The sequence below is a fragment of the Akebia trifoliata genome, chromosome 8, assembly GCF_017979445.1.
Source record: "Akebia trifoliata isolate Shusen 1 chromosome 8, ASM1797944v1, whole genome shotgun sequence".
NCBI lineage: Eukaryota > Viridiplantae > Streptophyta > Magnoliopsida > Ranunculales > Lardizabalaceae > Akebia > Akebia trifoliata.
The window spans coordinates 34,432,231-34,453,163 of record NC_141382.1 but is presented as its reverse complement, the minus strand read 5'-3'; the positions used below and the strand labels follow the sequence as shown (position 1 = coordinate 34,453,163).

At 35.9% G+C, this 20,933-nt stretch overlaps 1 long non-coding RNA gene and 2 pseudogenes across 11 annotated transcripts; 1 reads left to right on the top strand and 2 right to left on the bottom strand.

The window, feature by feature from the left end:
* The first annotated feature begins 9,039 nt into the window (after positions 1–9,039).
* LOC147396587 (uncharacterized) lies at positions 9,040–14,945 on the top strand. 10 transcript variants are annotated; one of them, XR_015180850.1, is made up of 7 exons: positions 9,040–9,384; positions 10,139–10,196; positions 11,296–11,427; positions 11,581–11,620; positions 11,751–11,829; positions 11,924–13,641; positions 14,283–14,945. It is a non-coding gene; the product is annotated as an uncharacterized LOC147396587 (long non-coding RNA). The 10 variants fall into 10 exon arrangements; XR_015180846.1 differs by lacking the exon at positions 10,139–10,196 and having other exon boundaries at positions 9,062–9,384; positions 11,558–11,620; positions 11,924–12,102; positions 12,702–13,641; XR_015180845.1 differs by lacking the exon at positions 10,139–10,196 and having other exon boundaries at positions 9,063–9,384; positions 11,558–11,620; positions 11,924–12,102; positions 12,665–13,641.
* Positions 12,763–14,773, bottom strand: LOC147396588 (acyl transferase 4-like; annotated as a pseudogene).
* A 2,191-nt stretch (positions 14,946–17,136) lies between the features above and the next one.
* Positions 17,137–20,040, bottom strand: LOC147396586 (putative methyltransferase PMT2; annotated as a pseudogene). The gene is made up of 3 exons (XR_015180840.1): positions 18,414–20,040; positions 18,089–18,294; positions 17,137–17,697 (listed from the first exon to the last, which is right to left on the bottom strand). The product of XR_015180840.1 is annotated as a putative methyltransferase PMT2 (transcript).
* Between the last annotated feature and the right edge of the window lie 893 nt (positions 20,041–20,933).

Here is a 20,933-nt window from a genome sequence, read left to right as displayed (position 1 = left end):
GGAATACGATGGGATAATGAATTTACTCAAAAATTTCAAAAGACTTGTTCGCGTGATCCGATGAGGATGTGTTAAGTGAAAGCTTAGGTATTGTTCAACACGGAATAGATACTCGCTTGATGAGATGAAAATATCGATAGAGATGTTATAAAATGTATCAGTGCTATCCTCACTATATATTGAGTTGCAAATCACATATTATCAGTTGATATGGGGGTATCATTTGAACTAATCTCTAATTATGGATCGCACTTCAAAGTCGAAGTTATTACACAGTATTCGAAGTTCAAAATCTCACACCACAAATCATTTCCTTACCATCTTCAGACCAATGGAGCAGTTGAAGCAGCCAATAAAAAATCTCAAAACAATCATCAAGACAATGCGTCAATCACACTAGGATTAGATAGAGAAGTTACCATTCACACTACAGGGGTACAGAAACGGTCCTACCAATTAAAAGGAAAATTTCATATCTCAAGGTCTTGATGGAAAGTCAATTACTAGAAACAGACTAGGCTCATCATTGGGTGCGAAGAGTTAAACTTGATTGAAGAAAAACAACCTAGAAGTTTTGTACCATGTGCAAACTTATCAAAAAAGAATCGTTCGCACGTTTGATAAGAAGGTTAAAATTCGTCACTTACAAGCCAAGGATTTAATCACCAGACTTCAGAGAAAATTAAGCACTCCTCCTTGATTATGGGAAGAAGTCTGAACCCAATTAGGGAGATTAATTCATTAAGGAAATACTGTTTGGAAAAGCCGTCAGACTTTAAGATCATGATGGAATTGAACTACCAAAATCAACCAACCTTGACCAAATAGAACGGTACTACATTTAAGGAGGCCATCTTTGGTTGATTCAATTCTCTTATTATCCAGTTCAATATACATTTTTTCAAGCCTTTTGTAATCTTTTAAAAAAATACATTTTTCTTTCTCAGCCTGATCACTTAACCTATGGGAGGGAAATATTCAAACTACGTCTTGGCCTGATCCCAAAATTCTAGGGTACGTATGTAACCTGAGAAGTCACTTCAGGCCCGACCACATCAAAATAATATATATATATTCGCTGATATATATATATATATATAGATTCGCTGACAAAGAAAAATAAAAAAAAATTCAAAAGAAAAAAAGAAATATCATCCAAAATGGAGAAGAAAATTTAAGGAAAAAGAAAATAATTTAAAAGGAAATGCCACACAAAGGGCATTTAGATTTTTGAGCCTCAAAATTCCTTTCTTTTTTATGTCCAATCCTAAGCCTACCCATAAAAGTCCTCCTAAGTACCGTGCGAAAAGTCAAGGAAGATAGCAAAGCATGATCAGACAACAATTTCATAAGGAAAAAAAATCTGCTAGGTTGAAAATCCGAAAATGACAACTTAGGAAAAAATTAAGGCAAGCTCGCAAGGTTGAAAATCCGAAAAGACAACTTTGACAACAATCAGAGCAAAGGAAAAATAAAGCTCGCTAGATTGAAAACCTAAAAGGGCAATCTAAGTAAAAGTTAGAGCAACAAAGAAAAATAGAAAAAAATCTTTGGAGAGTTAAAAAGCTAAGAGCAGTCCAAGCTGAAACATGAGAAGTCCGAATAATCAAGTTCAATACTTAGCTTAAACCAGGCACAGACTCAGAAGCCAGAAGTATCTTGTCTACGATCGATCTGAAAATTTTTACTTCCCCAAATGAACCAAAGGAAAAAATGGTGAATTCTATGACGAGTCTCAAAAGAAAATATTTTGTTCTCTTGAGCCCGACTTAAAACCTCCAATAAAATTAATCAAAATTAAAAGTTGAGTCTTTATTGCGCTTGTGGTAATCAAATATTTCAAACCTTCATACAAGGGGCATTTTCTTTCTTCTTTAATATGTAACCTTTCCCCCTTATGCTAGGGGAATTTTTTTGATGTGTTCAATTATTTTCAATGCCATGTGTATTATCAAACTAGGGGCATTTTATTTTTGAGCAATGTTAATCCTAAAAGATAATGAGAATCCCAAACTTAAGGCTACCCTCTTGATAACAGTTTTTCAAAAAACTCTTGAGGTTCAAAAGAAATAAAAACTCAGGTTTAAATTCATAAAATTTTTGGATAAAACCTTGAGGTTCAAACAAATGCATTTTGGATCTCACATAGGAGATAGGGCATTCATTCTGTCCCAGATCTATTCATTCCCAAATTCAACCCCTCTTTTCCAGATTCATTTTCAATCGGTCTTTCCCAGATTTATTCCTTCATTCTTAGTTTTACTCAGCCAGATACCACCGAGGGTTTTCTCAAAATTATACTCAGATGTCGCCGAGGGCTTTCTTGGAATTATGCTCAGTTGCCGCCGAGGGCTTTCTTAGAACTACACTCAGATGTCGTCGAGGGTTTTCTCAAAATTATGCTCAGATGTCGTTGAGGACTTTCTCAAAATTATGCTTAGATGCCACCGAGAGCTTGCCCCGAATTATGCTCAGATGCCGCCGAGGGTTTTCTCGGAATTATGCTCAGTTGCCGCCAATGACTTTCTCATAATTATACTCAGATGCCCCTGAGGGTTTTTTCAAAATTATGCTCAGATGCCGCCGAAGGCTTTTTCGAAATTATGTTCAGTTGCCGCCGAAGGTTTTCTCGGAACTATGCTCAGTTGTCGCCAAGGGCTTTCTTGGAATTATGCTCAGATGCCGCCGAGGGTTTTCTCGAAATTATGCTCAGATGCCGCCGAGGGTTTTCTCGGAACTATGCTCAGTTACCACCGAGGGTTTTCTTGTAATTATGCTCAGATGTCGCTGAGGGCTTTCTCAGAATTATGCTCAGATGCCGCCGAAGGCTTTCTCGGAATTATGCTTAGATGCCGCCGAGGGCTTTCTCGGAATTATGCTTAGATGCCGCCGAGGGCTTTCTCCAAACTATGCTAAGATGCCGCCGAGGGCTTTCTGGGAACTATGCTCAAATGCTACAGAAGGCTTTCTTGAAATTATGTTTAGATGCCGTCGAGGGCTTTCTCGGAATTATGCTCAGGTCCCGCCGAGGATTTTCTCGGAACTATGCTCAGATGCCACCGAGGGCTTTCTCAGAATTATGCTTAGATGCCGCTGAGGGTTTTCTTGGAATTATGCTCAGATGCCGTCGAGGGCTTTCTCGGAACTATGCTTAGTTGCCGCAGAGGGCTTTCTCGGAATTATGCTCAGTTGTCGCCGAGGGCTTTCTCAGAATTATGCTCAAATGTCACCGAGGGTTTTCTCGGAATTATACTCAGATGCCGTTGAGGATTTTCTCAGAACTATGCTCAGTTACCGCCGAGGGTTTTCTTAGAACTTTATTCAAATGCCGCCGAGGGCTTTCTCGGAATTATGCTCAGATGTCGCCGAGGGCTTTCTCAGAATTATGTTCAGATGCCATCGAGGACTTTCTTGGAACTATGCTCAGATGTCGCCGAGGGCTTTCTCAGAATTATGTTCAGGTGTCACCGAAGGTTTTCTCAGAACTATGCTCAGATACCGCCGAGGGTTTTCTCGGAATTATGCTCAGATGCCGCCGAATGCTTTTTTGGAATTATGCTCAAGTACCGTCGAGGGTTTTCTCGGAACTATGCTCAGATACCGTCGAGGACTTTATGTTCAGTTGCTGCCAAGGGCATTCTCGAAATTATGCTCAGATGCTGCCGAGGACTTTCTCAGAATTATACTCAGATGCCGTTGAGGGTTTTCTCGAAACTATGCTCAGTTACCGCCGAGGGTTTTCTTGGAATTATACTCATTTACCGCCGAAAGTTTTCTCGGAATCATGCTCAGTTTATGTTTAAATTATGCTCAGTTATGTTCAATTTATGCTCATTCTATTGAAATCACCTCGACCCATTTTCCACCAAATTGTGGATAAGGGTCTGATTGGTAAATTGGGGACTTTTAGGGAATAAGGAGTCGCCACCTAGTTTAGGTCTAGGAACCGAAAATAACTCCAAAACGGATCGGGTCGGTCCACGGATCAGATAAATGGGTAAGAGGTCAGATTACGGGTTTCGGAAGGTGTTAGGCACCGAACCCGTCCGATCGAGATGATCGGTCTCTACTACGATCCAAACTATCCTATGGTCAACGGGTAGAGACTAAAGTCAAGATTATGGTCCAATCATCATCACCATCATCATCAAATCATATCAAATGTGCTAAACGAATCTCAAGGCAAATATTGTCACAAATCTCATGCGATTTCTCGAATTAAGCACACCAATAAAAATATTTGAAAAAGTCTTAATTTCCTTATGCTCCAAAGTCCACGTGGCACCATTTCAATTACAAATCCAAATATGTGAAGATTTTCCAAATCAACCAAACTAGGAATTTGTGAAAACTTTCTAAAGTGGAAAACCAAGAATATGAAACTTCTAATTTGGGAATTCGCGAAACTTCTAAATTAGAAATTAGAGATTTCCCAAATTAAGAGATCAAAATTAGAAATTTGAAAAAGGGGTTTTCCAAATTAGAAAATTATCAAAATTAGATTTTCCAAATTAGCAATTTACAAATATCAATTTTCCAAAAATAGAAAATCATGATTTTAGGAAAATCACCAAATCAATGAAAAACCCATAAATCTTCGAAAAATTAGCAAGTTGTGAATTTCCAAGAATCTATTTTTGCCACATGAATTTTTCGTATTTGCATAGCCATGGTCCACAAGATCAATGAGTCAACTCGAATCCTTTTGTATAAACAAAATTCGGCTTTAAACACCCAAAATACACCTCAAATCAGTGAGTTAACTTGACTCGTTTTATTAGAAAAAATTGATTTTGAAATTCCAATGCTCATGCACATCAATGGGTTGACTCACATGGAAACTTCACTAAAACTCGATTTCGAAATCCCAACATACACACAAATCAGTGGGTTGACTCACGCACATTTTAAAAAGAAAATTGATTTTAAGCTCATATGTGCACACAAATCAGTGAGTTTACTCGCATGGCAAAATAATAAAAAAAATCAATCCTAAACTTCTAATACACACAAGTCAGTGAGTTAACTCATATACCAATGTTATCAAAAATCCGATTTTGACATTCCTATGCACACAAAAAATCAGTGAGTTGACTCACGTGTAAATTTTAGTTAAAAAATAAAAAATAAAAAATAAATAACTTTAAATTTCCAATGTACACAAAAAATCAGTAAATTGGCTCGATGCCCATTTCATCAAAAATCTGATTTTGAAAATCCCATGTACACAAAAAATCAGTAAATTGGCTCGATGCCCATTTCATCAAAAATCTGATTTTGAAAATCCCATGTACCCCAAAAATCAGTAAATTGGCTCACGTGTCAACTTTATCAAAAAATCGATTTTAATTTTCTATGTACACATACAAATCAGTGAATTGACTCAATGTCCATTTTGTTAATAAATCGATTTTGAAGTTCCAATGTACATAGAAATCAGTGAGTCAACTCACGTGGCAATATTATTGAAAAAATTGATTTTGAAATCTCTATATACACATAAATCTGTGAATTAACTCACATGGCAAGAGAATAAAAAATTCGATTTTAAAACCTCCCATATGCAAAAAATTCAGTGAGTTGACTCACACCCATATTAAAAATAAAACAATTTTGAATCCCTATGTCAGCAAAAGAACAGTGAGTCGACTCACTTGCATATATAAAAAAGAAAAACCAATTTTATGTCCCTATGAGCACAAAAACTCAGCGAGTAGACTGCCTTGCATATTAGAAAAAAATCGATTTTAAGTTTCTAACGGGCACAAATCAGTGAGGTCACTCGTTTATCACGTGAAAGCTCAATGCCCCACTTGATGCACTCCCCAAAACAATGAATTGACTCATCCCTTTAAAAAAAAAAAAAAACTTTGAACTTCCAATGCACAAAAAAACAGTGAGTCAATATGTCAATTCTTGAATTAACATTCACAATGAAAAATCCACTCATGAAATGATGATTGAAGGAGGATAATGATAACAAAAAAAATAAACGAAACAAACTTACCACCAACGAAAACTCAGCCGCGTGGGATCCTTTCAGAGTTGTCCGATTGTTCACTGCTCAAAGGTGAGAGAAAGATGAATCAAGAGGGTAGATGAAAGATAGATAAGTGCTGGAAGGTGTGAAGAGGCCGAAATAAGGATGGGGCTGCTGTTTTGGAAGTGTTGTCAGGAGGATGATGGTGGCTTTACAGGCGCATAGAATGGCCTGTTGTGAGTGCACTTTTCCTTCTTCTTCTCTTCTTTTCTTAAGCTTTTTTTTTTGCTTTGTTATTGTTCAAAAATGAAAGAGAGAAGAAGGAGAGGGACTGCTATGGGGACGTCGAAAGGAGACCGAAACCATTAAGTGAAGAGCGTTAATGGAAGGCTAAGCCGTGAGTTTATGTGCTGGTTTCAACGGTGGATAAAAATGGAGGCGTGTGGGTGCTTTTAATGGTGCTGGTTGGGTCGTCGATTTAGCAGAGAGAGGTTTAGGGGTGAAGGTAAGGGTAGTTGAAAAAAACGTTGGGACGTCTGTCCAAAAGAAAGGGAGAGCAACCTTGTTGCTGTAACAAGTTGGAGAGGAAAAATGAGGGCAGCAAGAGAGTTGCAAGGATGAGGACGTCCTCTAATGGTGTGGCAAGTTTTTGGGAAGAAGAGTGGGCAAGAAGGGACTGTGGGGTTGCAGTTTTTCTTTGAGAAGAAAAGGGTACATCAGTGGGCTGTAACGGTTGGAGAAGATGAAACCAGTGGGGTCCTCTATTTCCTCTTTTCTTCTTTCTTTTCTCTGTTTTCTTCTCTTTGATTACTGTCCAAAAACGTCAGCTCTTTTCTCTTTTTCTTTCCACCTTTTTTTTTTTTTTCCAAAAGGAAAGCCTCCTCTCAAGAGGACGTATGGCTCTTCTTATAAACACTAGTTTCTAATTGTTTTCTCTTTCTTTCCTTTTTTATGTTTTCTTTTACTTGCTTTTTTATTTGTTTCTTTTTTATTTTATTTGATTTGATTTTATTTTTTATTCTTACTAATTTGTTGACCGAACCTAGGAAAGTAGAGATTTTACTTCTAATTCTTGGGCTTCTTTGAGGAGGTGATCCCACGCATCGTATAGGTTTGTAGTTTAAGTTTATCGGTTGGATTGATTCATTGGCTAGTTTGTTTTAATTTCAATTTAAACGTTGATTGGTTGATTTGGATTTTAATTTCAAGTTGATTGGTTGATTTGATTAGTCAATTTTATTTTGGTTGGTTGATTGCATGTTGATTGGTCAATTTAATTTAAATATTGTCGATTGCTTGGATTTTTATTTATGTTGATGGGTTGATTAAATTTTGGTTTAACGTTTTCAAATTAATTGTTTAAATTTGGAATCCGATTTTAATTTTTTTAATTTTGGATTATATTTTAATTATTTAATTTTAAATTAAATTTTAAGTTTTAATTGTTTAATTTTAATTTGATTTTAATTTTTATTATATTTTCCTAAGGATCGAGATCTCTAAGTTGGGTTTGGAGGTTGAGGGGCATTTTGGTCATTTTTCAATTTTTTCCTAAATTTCTCTGATTTCATCGATTCGAGTACCGTTAGACTCAAAATCCTATTCTGAGTACAATGAAGGTACTTTCGAGACTTTTTGGAGGTCCGAAATTCATGAGGGGTATTTTCGTCATTTTTCCAATTTTTATCCATTTGGGTGAATTTTGGCGTGAAGTTTCTTTCAATCGCAACGTGATTATTTCTAAGTTTCGAGGTCATGTTTTCCTAGCGTAGCGAGGTCTCTAAGTTGTCCAAATGTGTAGTGAGCCTAAGTGTACGTGCTTGCTAAGTTGAGCGTATGGTGTAGCGATCCTAAGCGTGCGTAATTCTATGTCGCGTGGCAAGGAGAAAGAATAGAATAAAATTAGAAGACAGAAGGAATTGGAAGGAGACTTCTCATGAACTTTCAAGTTCTTTGCGCTCATCATTAGGAATCCACAGCAACCGGGTGACGGATCGCCAAGTCAGGTGGATGCAAAAATGGGGTGTCTACATCTATGCTCAGTTTATACTCAATTATATTCACTTTATGCTTAGATTTTACTTAGTTCCAACTTAAACTCTTTGAAATTTGTCTCAAATTTTAGTCCACACACTTGCACAGTTGTTACATTAGGCAAGGAGAATTTTCTAAAATTCAAGGATCTGACACTGTCAGTGAGAGTTCTTACTCAAGGACCTGACAACCTTTTAGTTCGGGGAAAGTTTTACGCTCAAGGATCTGAACGCCCCGACGAATTGCTAAATCAGGCTGTAAAATGAACTGTCACTAGCTTTGGCATTCGGATATCGCACTATCTATCAAAATAGATTTGCTATCTAGTTTGCTTCAACCCTCTGCCAAAGAGGGGCATCTGTAGACATCTCATTTTTACATTCGCCTGATTAATCAACTCGTCAACCCGATCGCAACGGTTCCCAATGATGGATGATTATTCCAATGCTTTATTTATTACCAAATATATTTCAGAAATTCGGATGAGGTATCTCGAACTGACAAAATTGTAGAAACCACGCAACGCTAGGAAAATTTGACCCCAGAAACATATAAATCATTATCTTGCAGACAAAAAGAAGCTTCACGATAAAAATCACTAAAAAATGATCAAATTATCAAAATACCCCTAACATCAAAAACAACCCCCAGAGACTATGTTACGCTTAGAAAAACTCATTCAAACACATAAAACAACAAATTGAAATCAAATAAATCATTTCGCCAATTTTCACAGAATTCAATAAAATTACGAAAATGTCCCTCATAAATTTCTCAATCATTTCGCATAAAAAATTTCATAAATGATAAAAATCAACATTCCCATTGAATTCTTTATGAAAAATCGATTCCAAAACATCTTGGAACATTGAAAAACGACTTAAAATGCAAAAAATCCTTTCCGAGGGCAAAATGGTAATTTTATAAATTTTATAATTAAAAATTTTGAAATTAATTAATATCAAATAATTAAAGTGAAAACCCCTTTTTCAAATTTGATTTGAAGGATTAGTAAGCTCATTGGTATTATATGAGGATTGGTAAGCTCATTACTAAGAATCGTGATAATTTGACTTAGGCATGTGGAAAAATAAGATTAGGATTTCATGTGTTGTTTACACAACCCAAGTATTATTATTTAATCTGAAAAAAGAAACGTAGACTGTGTATGGTAAGAAGGTTTATGCTAGTCATTGTGTTCATTCAACACTTTTTTTTAAATTAATTTCCTGCAAACTGCTGTTTTTGACAATGGTCGAGCAAATGTGTAGGTGATCTTAACGAAACATATTTTGTGGGAAAAGTTGATGAAGAATCTCAACAGTTGGTCCGATGTACTTATGAATGCTTGGAGAAAGCTATATCTATAGGTACTTGTTGGGCCTACTTTTGCACTGACTGTTTTCTTTCTAAACATATTTTTTTTGTTGGTATTTCTTAGTGTATATAGTATTGCATCATTGATTTTTTAAACGGTTATTCGGTTCTGCTGGAAATGCCCTCAATGTGGTGTAGTAGTTAGTATTATATTTTTATCTTATATTTGCTTCATTGCTCCTATATAACTCATGGAAATTGAAAATTTGATGGAAGTTATCATTTCAAGTTCTATTCTTTTCTTATTTTTTTTTCAGTTCTTCAGTAATTAGTTTATAGGAAAGTGGTAGTATATTGCTTCTAAAGGGAAATATTTTTTTACCAATAAAAAAAATTGATGGAGCCAATTGGTTAGGTCTGTGCAACCTTATTATATTCATGGCTCCTATCATCTTTTACCACATTAGACACTGTCCTATACCTAAATCAAGAAATTCCAAATGTTCTCATCATGGCTGATTTGAAAGTGGATTTTTTAATAATTCATCGGCTCTTGAAATGCCTCCTGGATTTTTTATTTTTTTTGGGCATGAATTTGATATGAACTAACAAGTAACAACGTAGTAATTGGTGTAATAACAACCTATTTGAAAACTAGTTTCACATGTAGAGTGGACAATGTTGAGTTCCTTATTCATAAATGCTTCATTCTAATATATGTTCTGTGAAAATGTTTTTCATGCCTCTTCATCAGTTACTCCATCTGTGGATTACTAACCCGATTTAGTGATACTTTCTATATCTCAGTTAAACCTGGAGTAAGATTTCGTGAAGTTGGGGAAGTTATTGATCGTCATGCTTCGATGTCAGGGCTTTTTGTTGTAATGTGATATCTACTTGTACAATTAATCGATTGTGCCAGTTGCATTGAAGTCGCTAACATTTTTCCAATGTCTATTTGCTGTGAAAATTGTTAAAATAGGTGAAATCATACTGTGGTCATGGTATTTTTTCTCTTAGACTTATCTTTAAACACCTTGGACCCATCAAAAGCCCAAAAAAAGGGGACCATCACAGTACACACTTCATGCATAAATCCAGACCTCAACACTCTTTTAAAGAGGAACTCAATAAAATGAAACAAACAATCCAAACAAAAAAATAATAAAGCAAACCCAGGAAGCATAACCAGTATCTCTAACATGCCTTAAGTAAAAAATAAAATATAAAAAAAATAAAAAATCTTGCAATGGGTATTTGGGAAAATGAAAAATGAAAATTGAAGAGAGAGAACCGATAACAAGCATGAAAAAGATTAACTGAATAAATGGAACCAATTAGAAATTGAGTTTAACATGAAACAATCTTCGAATGGGTATATGAGAAATAGCTTTAACATCCCAAAAACAAGAAAACTGAGCATTACAAACCAGATAATAAAAAATAAAAAACTGGATCTTGAAAGAAAATTAGAAGAACTCACCGAGAAGTAATTGAAGAGCTTGCAAAGAGATGGAAGAAGAAGAAGAGAGAGCTTCTGATAATAAAAAAACTAAGTCGAACGAACGACGGGTTTCTTTTGTTTGGTTTAGGGCAAATGAATTTAGGGATATTCTCATAGAAAACTCAATAAAGTTAAGGGTATTTTGGTAAAATGAACCATTAGACTCCCCGCAAGATAAGTTTTGAGAAATAGGTTTTAGTGACTTCTTTACAAAGAGTAATTTGTTGCTCTTGCGCAGAGTAATTCTTTGAAAGAGTTGCTCATCCAAATGCATCCAAATGACTTCTAGCTTCCCGCAAGAGTCAGAAGTAGCCAAGGAGTCCTATCCAAACGACATCTAAGTTCATGAATTATATTTCTTCCATTATTTTCATTAGTTGGGACTTCACTTTTGCTTTTATTGGGGAGATCTACTTTTGCTTTTATTGGGCAGATCTAATTTTTTTAATTTCTTGTTCAGACTCTTGTCACAACTAACATGGATGATCAAGAACTCACAAAAAGCATGCAGAAGCTACTTATTGTCATGCAAAAGACTAGATTAGAAAATTGTTCCCATGTTAGAAGCAGATGGGGAGCACTTCAATAAAAGGTGGAACATCGTAAAACTAGTGGCTTGGAGTTGCTCTCCAATTTGCAATACGAACTAGGTTGTTAGTTTCTTTAAATTACTTAATAAAATCTGTGAATAATTATTGACCATCCGAGACTATTTGTATCAGATGGGGTTTTCTTTCTCGTGCAGGTTTGTGGGATAAAAGCCACTTGATAAGACAAATTGAGAAGTATGTACTTAACGCTTTGGAGGAACTCTAATCAATTATTCCATTCAAGCCCAATAAAAGAATGTTATATATATTAAATATCTTGTATTCTCTTTTTTAATAGTAATTTTGATTTTTTTTCTAATTGCAGATATGCTGATATTTATACTAATAGGGTCTCGAATTTCCTACATTATACACCATTCATGTATTTCCGTTCACAGGAACAGGTTTGTCTATTATTCATGTTCTCTTCACCAATATTTTGGATTTCCTGACACTTATTTTTATCACTAATTTATGTATGTACTTTGTTCTGTGCAGACACTTGCACATGATACATACTGCTATTACCCTCCAAATCTTGATGGCTTTGTGGTTGATGATCTGAACAACTTTTCTTCCTTCTAAGTTGATGACAACATGTCATGATGACGACTAGTTGGCAAGGGAGACTCGTTTTGCTCACTTTCTTCATCCCACAGTTTGGAGAGATGGAATTTGTGAGTTAAATTATAATGGCATAAACAGTTTACTATATATGTTCCACCATGTCACATCTCTTATTCAACTATTTGGGTTGTTGTATGATGTAGAAGAATATAATTGTATTCAGCTGGATTGAATTAAAAAGAACCCTATTAGGGTTTTTATGGCAAATAAGGGAAAGAAGTCTCAACTATAAGTAAACTCTAAATGATACAAGATGCTTTTATATAAGCCTAATCTTATCTAATATTTTGGTGCATCAGAATACAACATATGACCATACATTCTAAACATCATTTAGTGTAGTAAATACACCTAATTGAAATGCATGATGCTAATATTCGATTATGTAAGATCTAATCTTTACATATTGTGCAGTATTAATCTGTAGTCATTCCCTTCAATAACAGGTTGTGCTCATGGCACTGGTATGAAAATATTATATTGAAGAGTAACATTACCATACACAATAAACAAGCTTTTTTTATTGAGCTTACATACAACATTCCATGTTATCGACTGTTTAATTTTAGCTTATAATACATTCTTCATGCTTCCCTGTTTCTTTACTTTTAGTCTTAAAACAAAACAGCCAAAAGTCGACATATTCCAGACAGGTTTTCAGATCAAGCTAGACTCATCATCTGATCAAGCAAGGATGGTAGGTGTGTCCCTTAAACGCACTATGTCATCAAACGAACACCCTTCTTGGGTGTAGGTGGTGATCCAATGATGTTGACGGGGATGATACTAGAGCCTTGTATGGGCACGATATGAACTGGATGACCCCACCCATAGTCGACCTGATTGAATCCCAATCGACCCCATTCAGATATGAACAATGTGGTGTAGATAAGTGGAGGAGCAAATGGGTCCCTGCCATCAACAAACTCACCACCCCAGCATCCACTTAGTGAACTTGCCCGAAAGCCTTCCCTTTGCATCTTGAATGAGTTTTACCACCTCAGCATTTGATGCCTCCACAAGAGTCGCACTTGAGATTGTGACAGTCACTGGGAAGAAGCAATTCCCATAGAAACCTTTGGGTAACGGTGGGTTCAAGAGCTGACGTCTGTTAGCAAAGAACATGAGCTTGAGATCAGTTTGTTTTGCTAAATTAATTGCTCGGGTTCTACAGCTCCATATACTAGCAGCTATGACTTCAAAAGTGGAACAAAATTTACCGGTCAAGTCTGAGAATTCGCACTTGAGTCTGTTGATTCGGTCTAGAGAAATGTCGATAGAGACATGTTCTAGCTGGTAGTTTGGTATCATGGGTGGTAGTGGGGGGTGGCAGTTTGGGCTCTTGAGTGTCTTATGTCAGCTGTGGTGGTGCTGGAAGAGCTTCTCTGCACCACACTGGCTCAATGCTGGGTTGTTGAAGGCCTTGAGCAAACTCACCGACTGCCTTTAGGAATTGTGCAGCTCCCAAGACATCGCAAATGCTGTGGCAGAACTTGAGCCCAATCACGAACCCGTCTCATGTGAACCGTGTCACCTGAGAATGGAAAAATCAAAGTGAAGATTTCAGCCTTTTGGCTTGGTATCTTGTGGTAGACTTCTCTTCTTTTAATTGGAATTAATCTTATACTTGATCTCATAAACCACAAAGATAGTGTAATCTTGGAACCAAACTGAATGTTATTTGATAATTTAGATGTACTCCTCGAAGTTTTGGTGAATATTTGAGATACCCATTATGTTTGCAAACTAATGACATACTCCTTTTGACCTCAGAGACCCTCACCAGATATTAATATATAATGATTTAAATGCCCGTCTTCAAATTGTTCAACCTCTAAGGATATATATATATATATATATACATATATATTTTTAATCCTATTTGACTTCAAATTCTATATCCTATCTTGTGCTTGAGGTTTGAAATTGAAAGGAAATAGATCTTAAAGAAAAATCAAGGGTTTTGGTAAGAGATTGAAGCTGAGGACATTTAGATAATTTTTTTTATTAATCTATCAGAGAAGACAATCATCAAAGTCAAGGGGTATACCATCAGTTAGAAGACTCGTACATCTCAAATATTAACCAAAACCTGGATGGGAAATCAAAATTACCCAATGATATTTGGCCTTAATAATAATCATTAATTTATTTGATTGTAATCAGATATTGTTAAATTAACAGATCCATAATTACTTCTTTGAATTGATCAGCATATGGTTCATGACAGGACACGGATCAACCATTGGATCGAAAAATCTTAAGTGGGGCCGGGGTATCAAGGGTGCTTTCAAGCATGAGTTTGGATGAGATACCTGCATTAGGACTAATGGATCTATGCCTTCTGTTTCTGGTGGAGGATCAGGAAGAAGATCATCATGTGGGACCATGGGCACATTATCAAAATAATTAACAGCATCGAGGCTACAATTAGCCGATGCCTCGACAAACCACACTCCTTCACCAGTACAGGTAATCTGAAGTTCACCCTCGTTGGATTCTTTCAGTCTTCCTGCAAGAGGATAGTAGGACCAGTGCCATGGACAAGGCTTCCTTTATGACCTTAGCAGCCTCGTGTCCATGTCTAAACACGTGCAACGTTCGAACAATGCATCGTAAGACTGGCAACCTATCAATCACTGAGAGATCGAATATGCCAGAGGGTGTAGACTCTGATGGCCGCACGATACCCCGAGATGACCTGATCACTGAGAAAGTCATTGTAGAACATTGAGGTGAGGAAGAAGTACATTAAGGCATTCATATGTATAGCCAATTTTTTTTTTTTTTTTTTTTTTGGTTGTTTGTCTTATTTTAACTATATATTTTATGGGTTATTATATGGAATATAAAATATAGGGCTTCTGATCTACAGTATATATTAAGTTTGGAATGATTTGACTTACAAGGTTAGATTGCTTTTCCTATTGTAGGGTTGGTCATGATATATATGCCATAGCTTTACCTGGACTCACTCTCCCAAGCAAACAAACTTGTGAGGGGTAAAAAATTGTCATGATGTCACATGTCATCTTTAGATGCGCATAGTCCAAAACCTGCCTTCGACCACTAGTTACTAACCACCAACTGCCAAGCGAAAAACAAGAAATATTTCTAATTAGAATTAATGTGCAAGTTGGTGGTTCAAGAGGATGAATTGAGATTAAAATAAATAAATAAAGAATTTTTTAGTTTCTGAAATATATACATGGGTCAAATATCTGTTGACTTAGCAAAAGCGATGCATAAAAAAACATAAAATCTGATAGTCGAGATTAATCTCAAATGTTGGATTTCGGGCTTATACGGTCAAGATTGTATGTGAACACATTAGTTCACTTCCATGAGTCTATATATATATATAATAAAATGGTGTCTAAATATAATATCCTAAGATGAAAAAAAGGTACAAATAATGTAAGACAAGAAGAACTTAATGCCCAAACGGCCCTAATGGGAGTAACTGTCAAGCTTGTCACTGTTATGCTTTCAATACCATTCAGTTTTGCATATTTTCTTACAAATAAAATTGAAGGATATCTCACATTTGATATATTTTATATTGTGGTTCAATTCTAATCAAAGTTCCAAGTGCACGACATAGGGTTTTACTTACAACTCTATCACTCCAACTCTACCTGAGCACCCTGACACTCAACATTTTGTATTAGATATTCTCCGATTATTCCAACTAAAGTGGATAACCAAATAACGGAATTCATTTTAAGAATTGCCCCAACTCCCAATATTACTCCACCTTCATTGATTCTACCTATCAAAAATACAACTTTTTTTAATATTCCAATTAACCTTAAGAATTAAATTAACAGAATTATTATCTTGAGAGGGACTGAAAAATTAAAATTGCAAGGACAATCTCTTTCTACAAGAGAAAAATTTGTCACTTATTGGCAGACAGTGTGGCCTTCCTGAGCTTACGTTCATCGGATAAAAGTTTGGCGAAGTGAGTAAGGGCCTCTTCATTGGTGCCCTCTCCTTTAACCTCTTCAGACTATCTTGTCACCAAATTTATCCTTTTGACATTGGCTTATTTATCTTCTTATACGCTTTTACACGCTTCTTCCATATTTTGTTGTCCACTAGGTATGTCTCAACAGGGACTCCAGGAATAGATCCACTAGATATTCTGGGAGGGACAACATTAAGCCTGTTAGGAAACACCTTCGCCTCCAGCAACTTCGTCGGGACTGTTAACTTCGGGAAAAGGAGTTACGCATGTCTCCATCTTCTTGTACCTAAAACATCCCCAAAAGAATATATATATATATAGGGTGCAAAGCTGGTGATGACAAAATATAGAAACCCAAACTAAAAATATAAAAACTTTCATTAAAACAGGTAAATAACATATGATCATATTCATTCCTGACAAGTTAATGATTAAAAAGAAAAAGGAAAAAAAAAAAAAACCTACTAAACTCATCAAAAGGAGAGAAAACCCCAAAGTTGTTCCAATGACCTTATAATGTTGTGTGTTTAGAGAACAACACAATCCCCGATGGGCAGTCAAATGTGATCTGGGCACTCTGCAAAGTGCAATTAACATTTAACAAAAGTCATGTGCTATATGAGTTCTAGAATGCAAGCATGATACAAAAGGGAGTGCTCTAAGCCAGGTTGCAAGTATGTCATAAGTGTGCTACAGATTGCACAACTGCTAAAGGAGAGCAATAACAACCAGGCTGAAGCACGACTTTTTGTGCTATGAATGACGGACTTAGGTCTCTATAGTTTCTCCATATGAGGAACAACAGACGGTGATCATGATTTGGTGATAGCATAGTGGTTGAGAAGTATTAGGGTAGTCATGATAATGAGAATAAAGGAAGTTGAGTAGTTATTGTAATGGGTTATTTATTGTAGTAATGAGATTATTCTAGTTGCAATAAATATAAAGATTTTGCATGGCTTAGTAGTGAAAGAACTTTGACTAAATCTTATCCGAGGAGGCATAATGATCATGTTTTTCAACAGTATGATCTAGCACCATATCACTCCATTCTCATTACAATATTTTGTTAAATTTGGTAAGACTTCATAGAGGAAATTTAATATCTAGTAGAGTAGTTAACCAGATATAGCTACTAGCAAGTGATGGCCACATAAAGATCATATATTGTACCCTAATAAGTTTGGCTCTAGGGAATTTGTGAACTTAGTTTAAGTGTGATGGTGGGGTTTGATCCTAAAGGCTAGGGCACTACCATTCACAAACTTTACCACCTCACCAAGATGGCACCTTCAATTATGCCCATAACTTTGCTTCTAACATTAGCAAAAGATGGAATCAAATTGGGTCCAAGTAAAAATAATAATAATAATTGGTGCATCAAGACATCATCTGCATTTGTGGATTCACACATATTAGCTTGAGAATCATCTCTACCAAGACATGAATTGGCATTTACTCTCTTTCTCCAAATCGCCATTTCACCCTTCTCGTGCGCTTCTTTTCCTAGCAAAGTCATTGGCGATCTCCTCAATCTTTCTTTGTTCTTCCTGGAGTTCCTCCTTGGGATGTTTCCATGACTTGTAGTTATTTTTCCAATTGATGGGAGGACCAGAAAGTACCCAGTAACCACCAGGTCTGAGAACACGATCCACTTCCATCATGTACATACCATCTGCAAATAGAGGAGCTCAAATGCTGTCAAACAGTCCACACAATCATTATGCAATGACCCAAAGTTGACGTTTGTTCTAGGTAAATACATGTGTGTTAATGTCAGACATGCATATGGGGTGTGTCTAACCAGGTACTTTCAAGAGGCCCAAACCGACTAACCTTACTCAATAAGATTTCAATTCTAACTAAGGGTCGTTGACCTCACCTTGTGGCATACAACACCATGATCCGATGGCTCAGGGTTGTAGATTACAAAATTTTATGAACATTGAAAGCAAAAAAATAAAAAAATAAAAAAAGGTATTTTTCAACGTTGAATTTTAAACTTAAATTTGGGAGTTGTCCAAAATACTTCACTTCTACACGTAGACTACACTACCTACACTCACCATTTGCTCCCCATGGAATTAAGCATCGTGAACAATGAGCCATGTGCTCTTGATGGGTAAGGGAGCTTTATGGTTCCAAACACACCAATTACTGCAGGCACACCCCTTTCCAAAGCAAATTGCACTTGTGCTTCGTGTGAGTCCCTCAGTGCAAATGACATGGCTATCACATTTCTTTTCAAAAGGTACGCACCCCAACTTGCAACCTAATCACATTTTCCCTCATTTATCAGATCAACTAGAAAAATAAAAATAAATAGCAGTCACCAAATCAAAACTTGCTGAAAATAAATAGATTAAGCATCATTCAAAGATTTAAAGATACCCTACAACCAGTATCCAATGCAGTTCTCACCATCTCATTTTTAATTGGAATCACAGATGAAAGTTGATTAATATATGCATCAGCCCCTTGGGGGAACTGTGTTCCTCCACCGGGAATCTAAACACATTGCCCTCATATTGAATTCAATTCTAAATAACCTTCTCAACCGTCAAGCTCTTATATGAAGCATTTGCATATGGTACATAGTCACGACTCTTGGGCCATGGAAATGGGGTCACATATCCTTTCGGTGCAGGGACAAGGCAATACAGCTTTTCTTCCTCGGGTGGACAATGTCTCTCTCTATAGTTCACATTTTCTCTAGGGAAGGTCATTGCCCGTTTTTGATCTTGGCAATGTGTGTAGTCGGTAAACTTAGCATGACAAGGTTCAAAAACTTTTAATTTTATTTCAGACTCATCGATTGTTACCCCTGCTTCGCCACTATGGTGTGTTTCAAAATTTAGATTGGATATAATACTACAATCTGTCTGCTTGGTGATTTCCAAAGCTATGCTGTCTCCCTTACCAAAACCACTCTTCTGCCATGCACCTAAAGTATAAAGAAACAACACAAGCCAACTACAATAAATATAGACATGGAGCTCCGAATTCATTTTCTCCATGGTGTACCTGGAAATAATTCCCAGCCCATTTTAGTACTAGCATAAGAGCACTGACAAAAGAAACAATTTAAGACAACTCGAGCTTAATAAATGCCCATAGAGGATAATTATTAAGATAACAACATTGTGATTAATTAAATGAAAAGTCGTCATTTTTCCCTCTAAAAAAAGGTCTTCTATGAACAAACTTGTGGCCAAAATGACTTCTACCATCTATCGTAACTAGTAGAACATGAGGATCGATTGCTAAAGATAAGCTTTCTTTTTCCTGGCGAAGTGGCCAAAATGACCTCTACTATACATAACTTGTAGAACATGAGGGCTGCCTGTTGCAAAAAATAATTTTTTTTTTCTCTTTTTAGCTCTTCATATAATTCCATAGTGTGAAACAAGGAGTGAGTGTTCTTCCACATTGGACTTATGCAGTTAAGTTAATAAGACGATCAAAGAACAATAAAGTAAACCTGACTTTTTACAGCTAATTTTCCCTATTTAAAATTACTACTTCAAAATAACTCTAAAATAAGTAAAAAGTAGACAACAACACCAGTATCCATGAAAGCAAGAAAGATACTAAAGAACCGTTCCAGAAGATGAACAAACGTAGTAACTTTAGTCCGTCACCATGTTTGTAAAAATCACCAAACAATCAAATATAAAACTTACAAACTATTGCACTTTCAACAGACCTTTAGCATCTCTCTGAAGAATTCAAGAAGCTTTTCCCATATTAGGCAAGAAAATAAAAACATGAACTTTTGAGCACAAACAGCTAACCTAAGTATCTAATTTCCCAAATATTCTACTCGGCAAAGCAAATCTAAAGTAAAACAGATTGATCAAACTAAATTACACTGATCCACAACAGCAACTAAAAATTCACCCAAAAAAAAAATTAATTTTCACATTAAATCTACAAATAAAATCAGTGAAAAAGAAACAAAAGATCCAACACAACGAATCATAATTGAGAGGAAATTAGATTTGTAATAAACGCTCAAGATGACTTACAAAGCTCATGAAAGATAAAAAAACTAATTGCAGAATCTAGATCTCGTAAAATATAACTAATCCTGCCAACTTCATTGTTGAATAGGCTTAGGGAAAGATGATGGAGAGAATGGTGACGGTATGAGTTGCATGAAGAGAAATATAAGGGTGAAGGAGAGAGTTCCAATCATAGACTAAAATATCCCAAAAAGATCTTCCACCACCTTAGGATTTTGTGTGCATCTAAAGAGATAAAGAGACGGGGGTAGTTTTAGGTAGCTTTTATTTTATTGTAGTGGGAAGTGTTTTCTACCATAGGATTTGTGCCAATGCATCTAACACTACTAAATATTTGGAGGCGGGTGGTTATGGGGAATTGTGATGGTTTCAGACAGTTGTGTTGGGTTTAAAGGGGAATGTTCTCTATCATTGGATCTTTTCAAATAGATCTCAGGTCAATAAATATGTTTATGGCGGAGATAAAGATGTGTTATACACAAACACATGTTCAATTTCACTATCAATTTTTGTAAATTGTAGTTCTAGTTTATGTAAACTTCCGTTGTTGATTTGTTGTTTAGTTTCTGTTACAAGGGAAAGGTAAGGAGAAAGGCAGAAAACTTGGGGGATGGATTGAAGGTTTACAAGGATCAAAACTATTGGTAAGAAAAATGCTTAGACAAAGTGAAATATAATAGAAATAAAAAATTGGACAAATACACGAGTTAATACGAGGTCAAAATTACATCTAAATCTTCAAAACTATGAGTACATTGTTTTTTGTTCATCATTCATTATCACAAATCGTCGGAAGAGATGGAAAGTTACATATAAATCTTCGAAATTATAAATATATATGTAGTTCTTGATTCTCCTTAGCCATCACAATTCTTGGAATGAATTG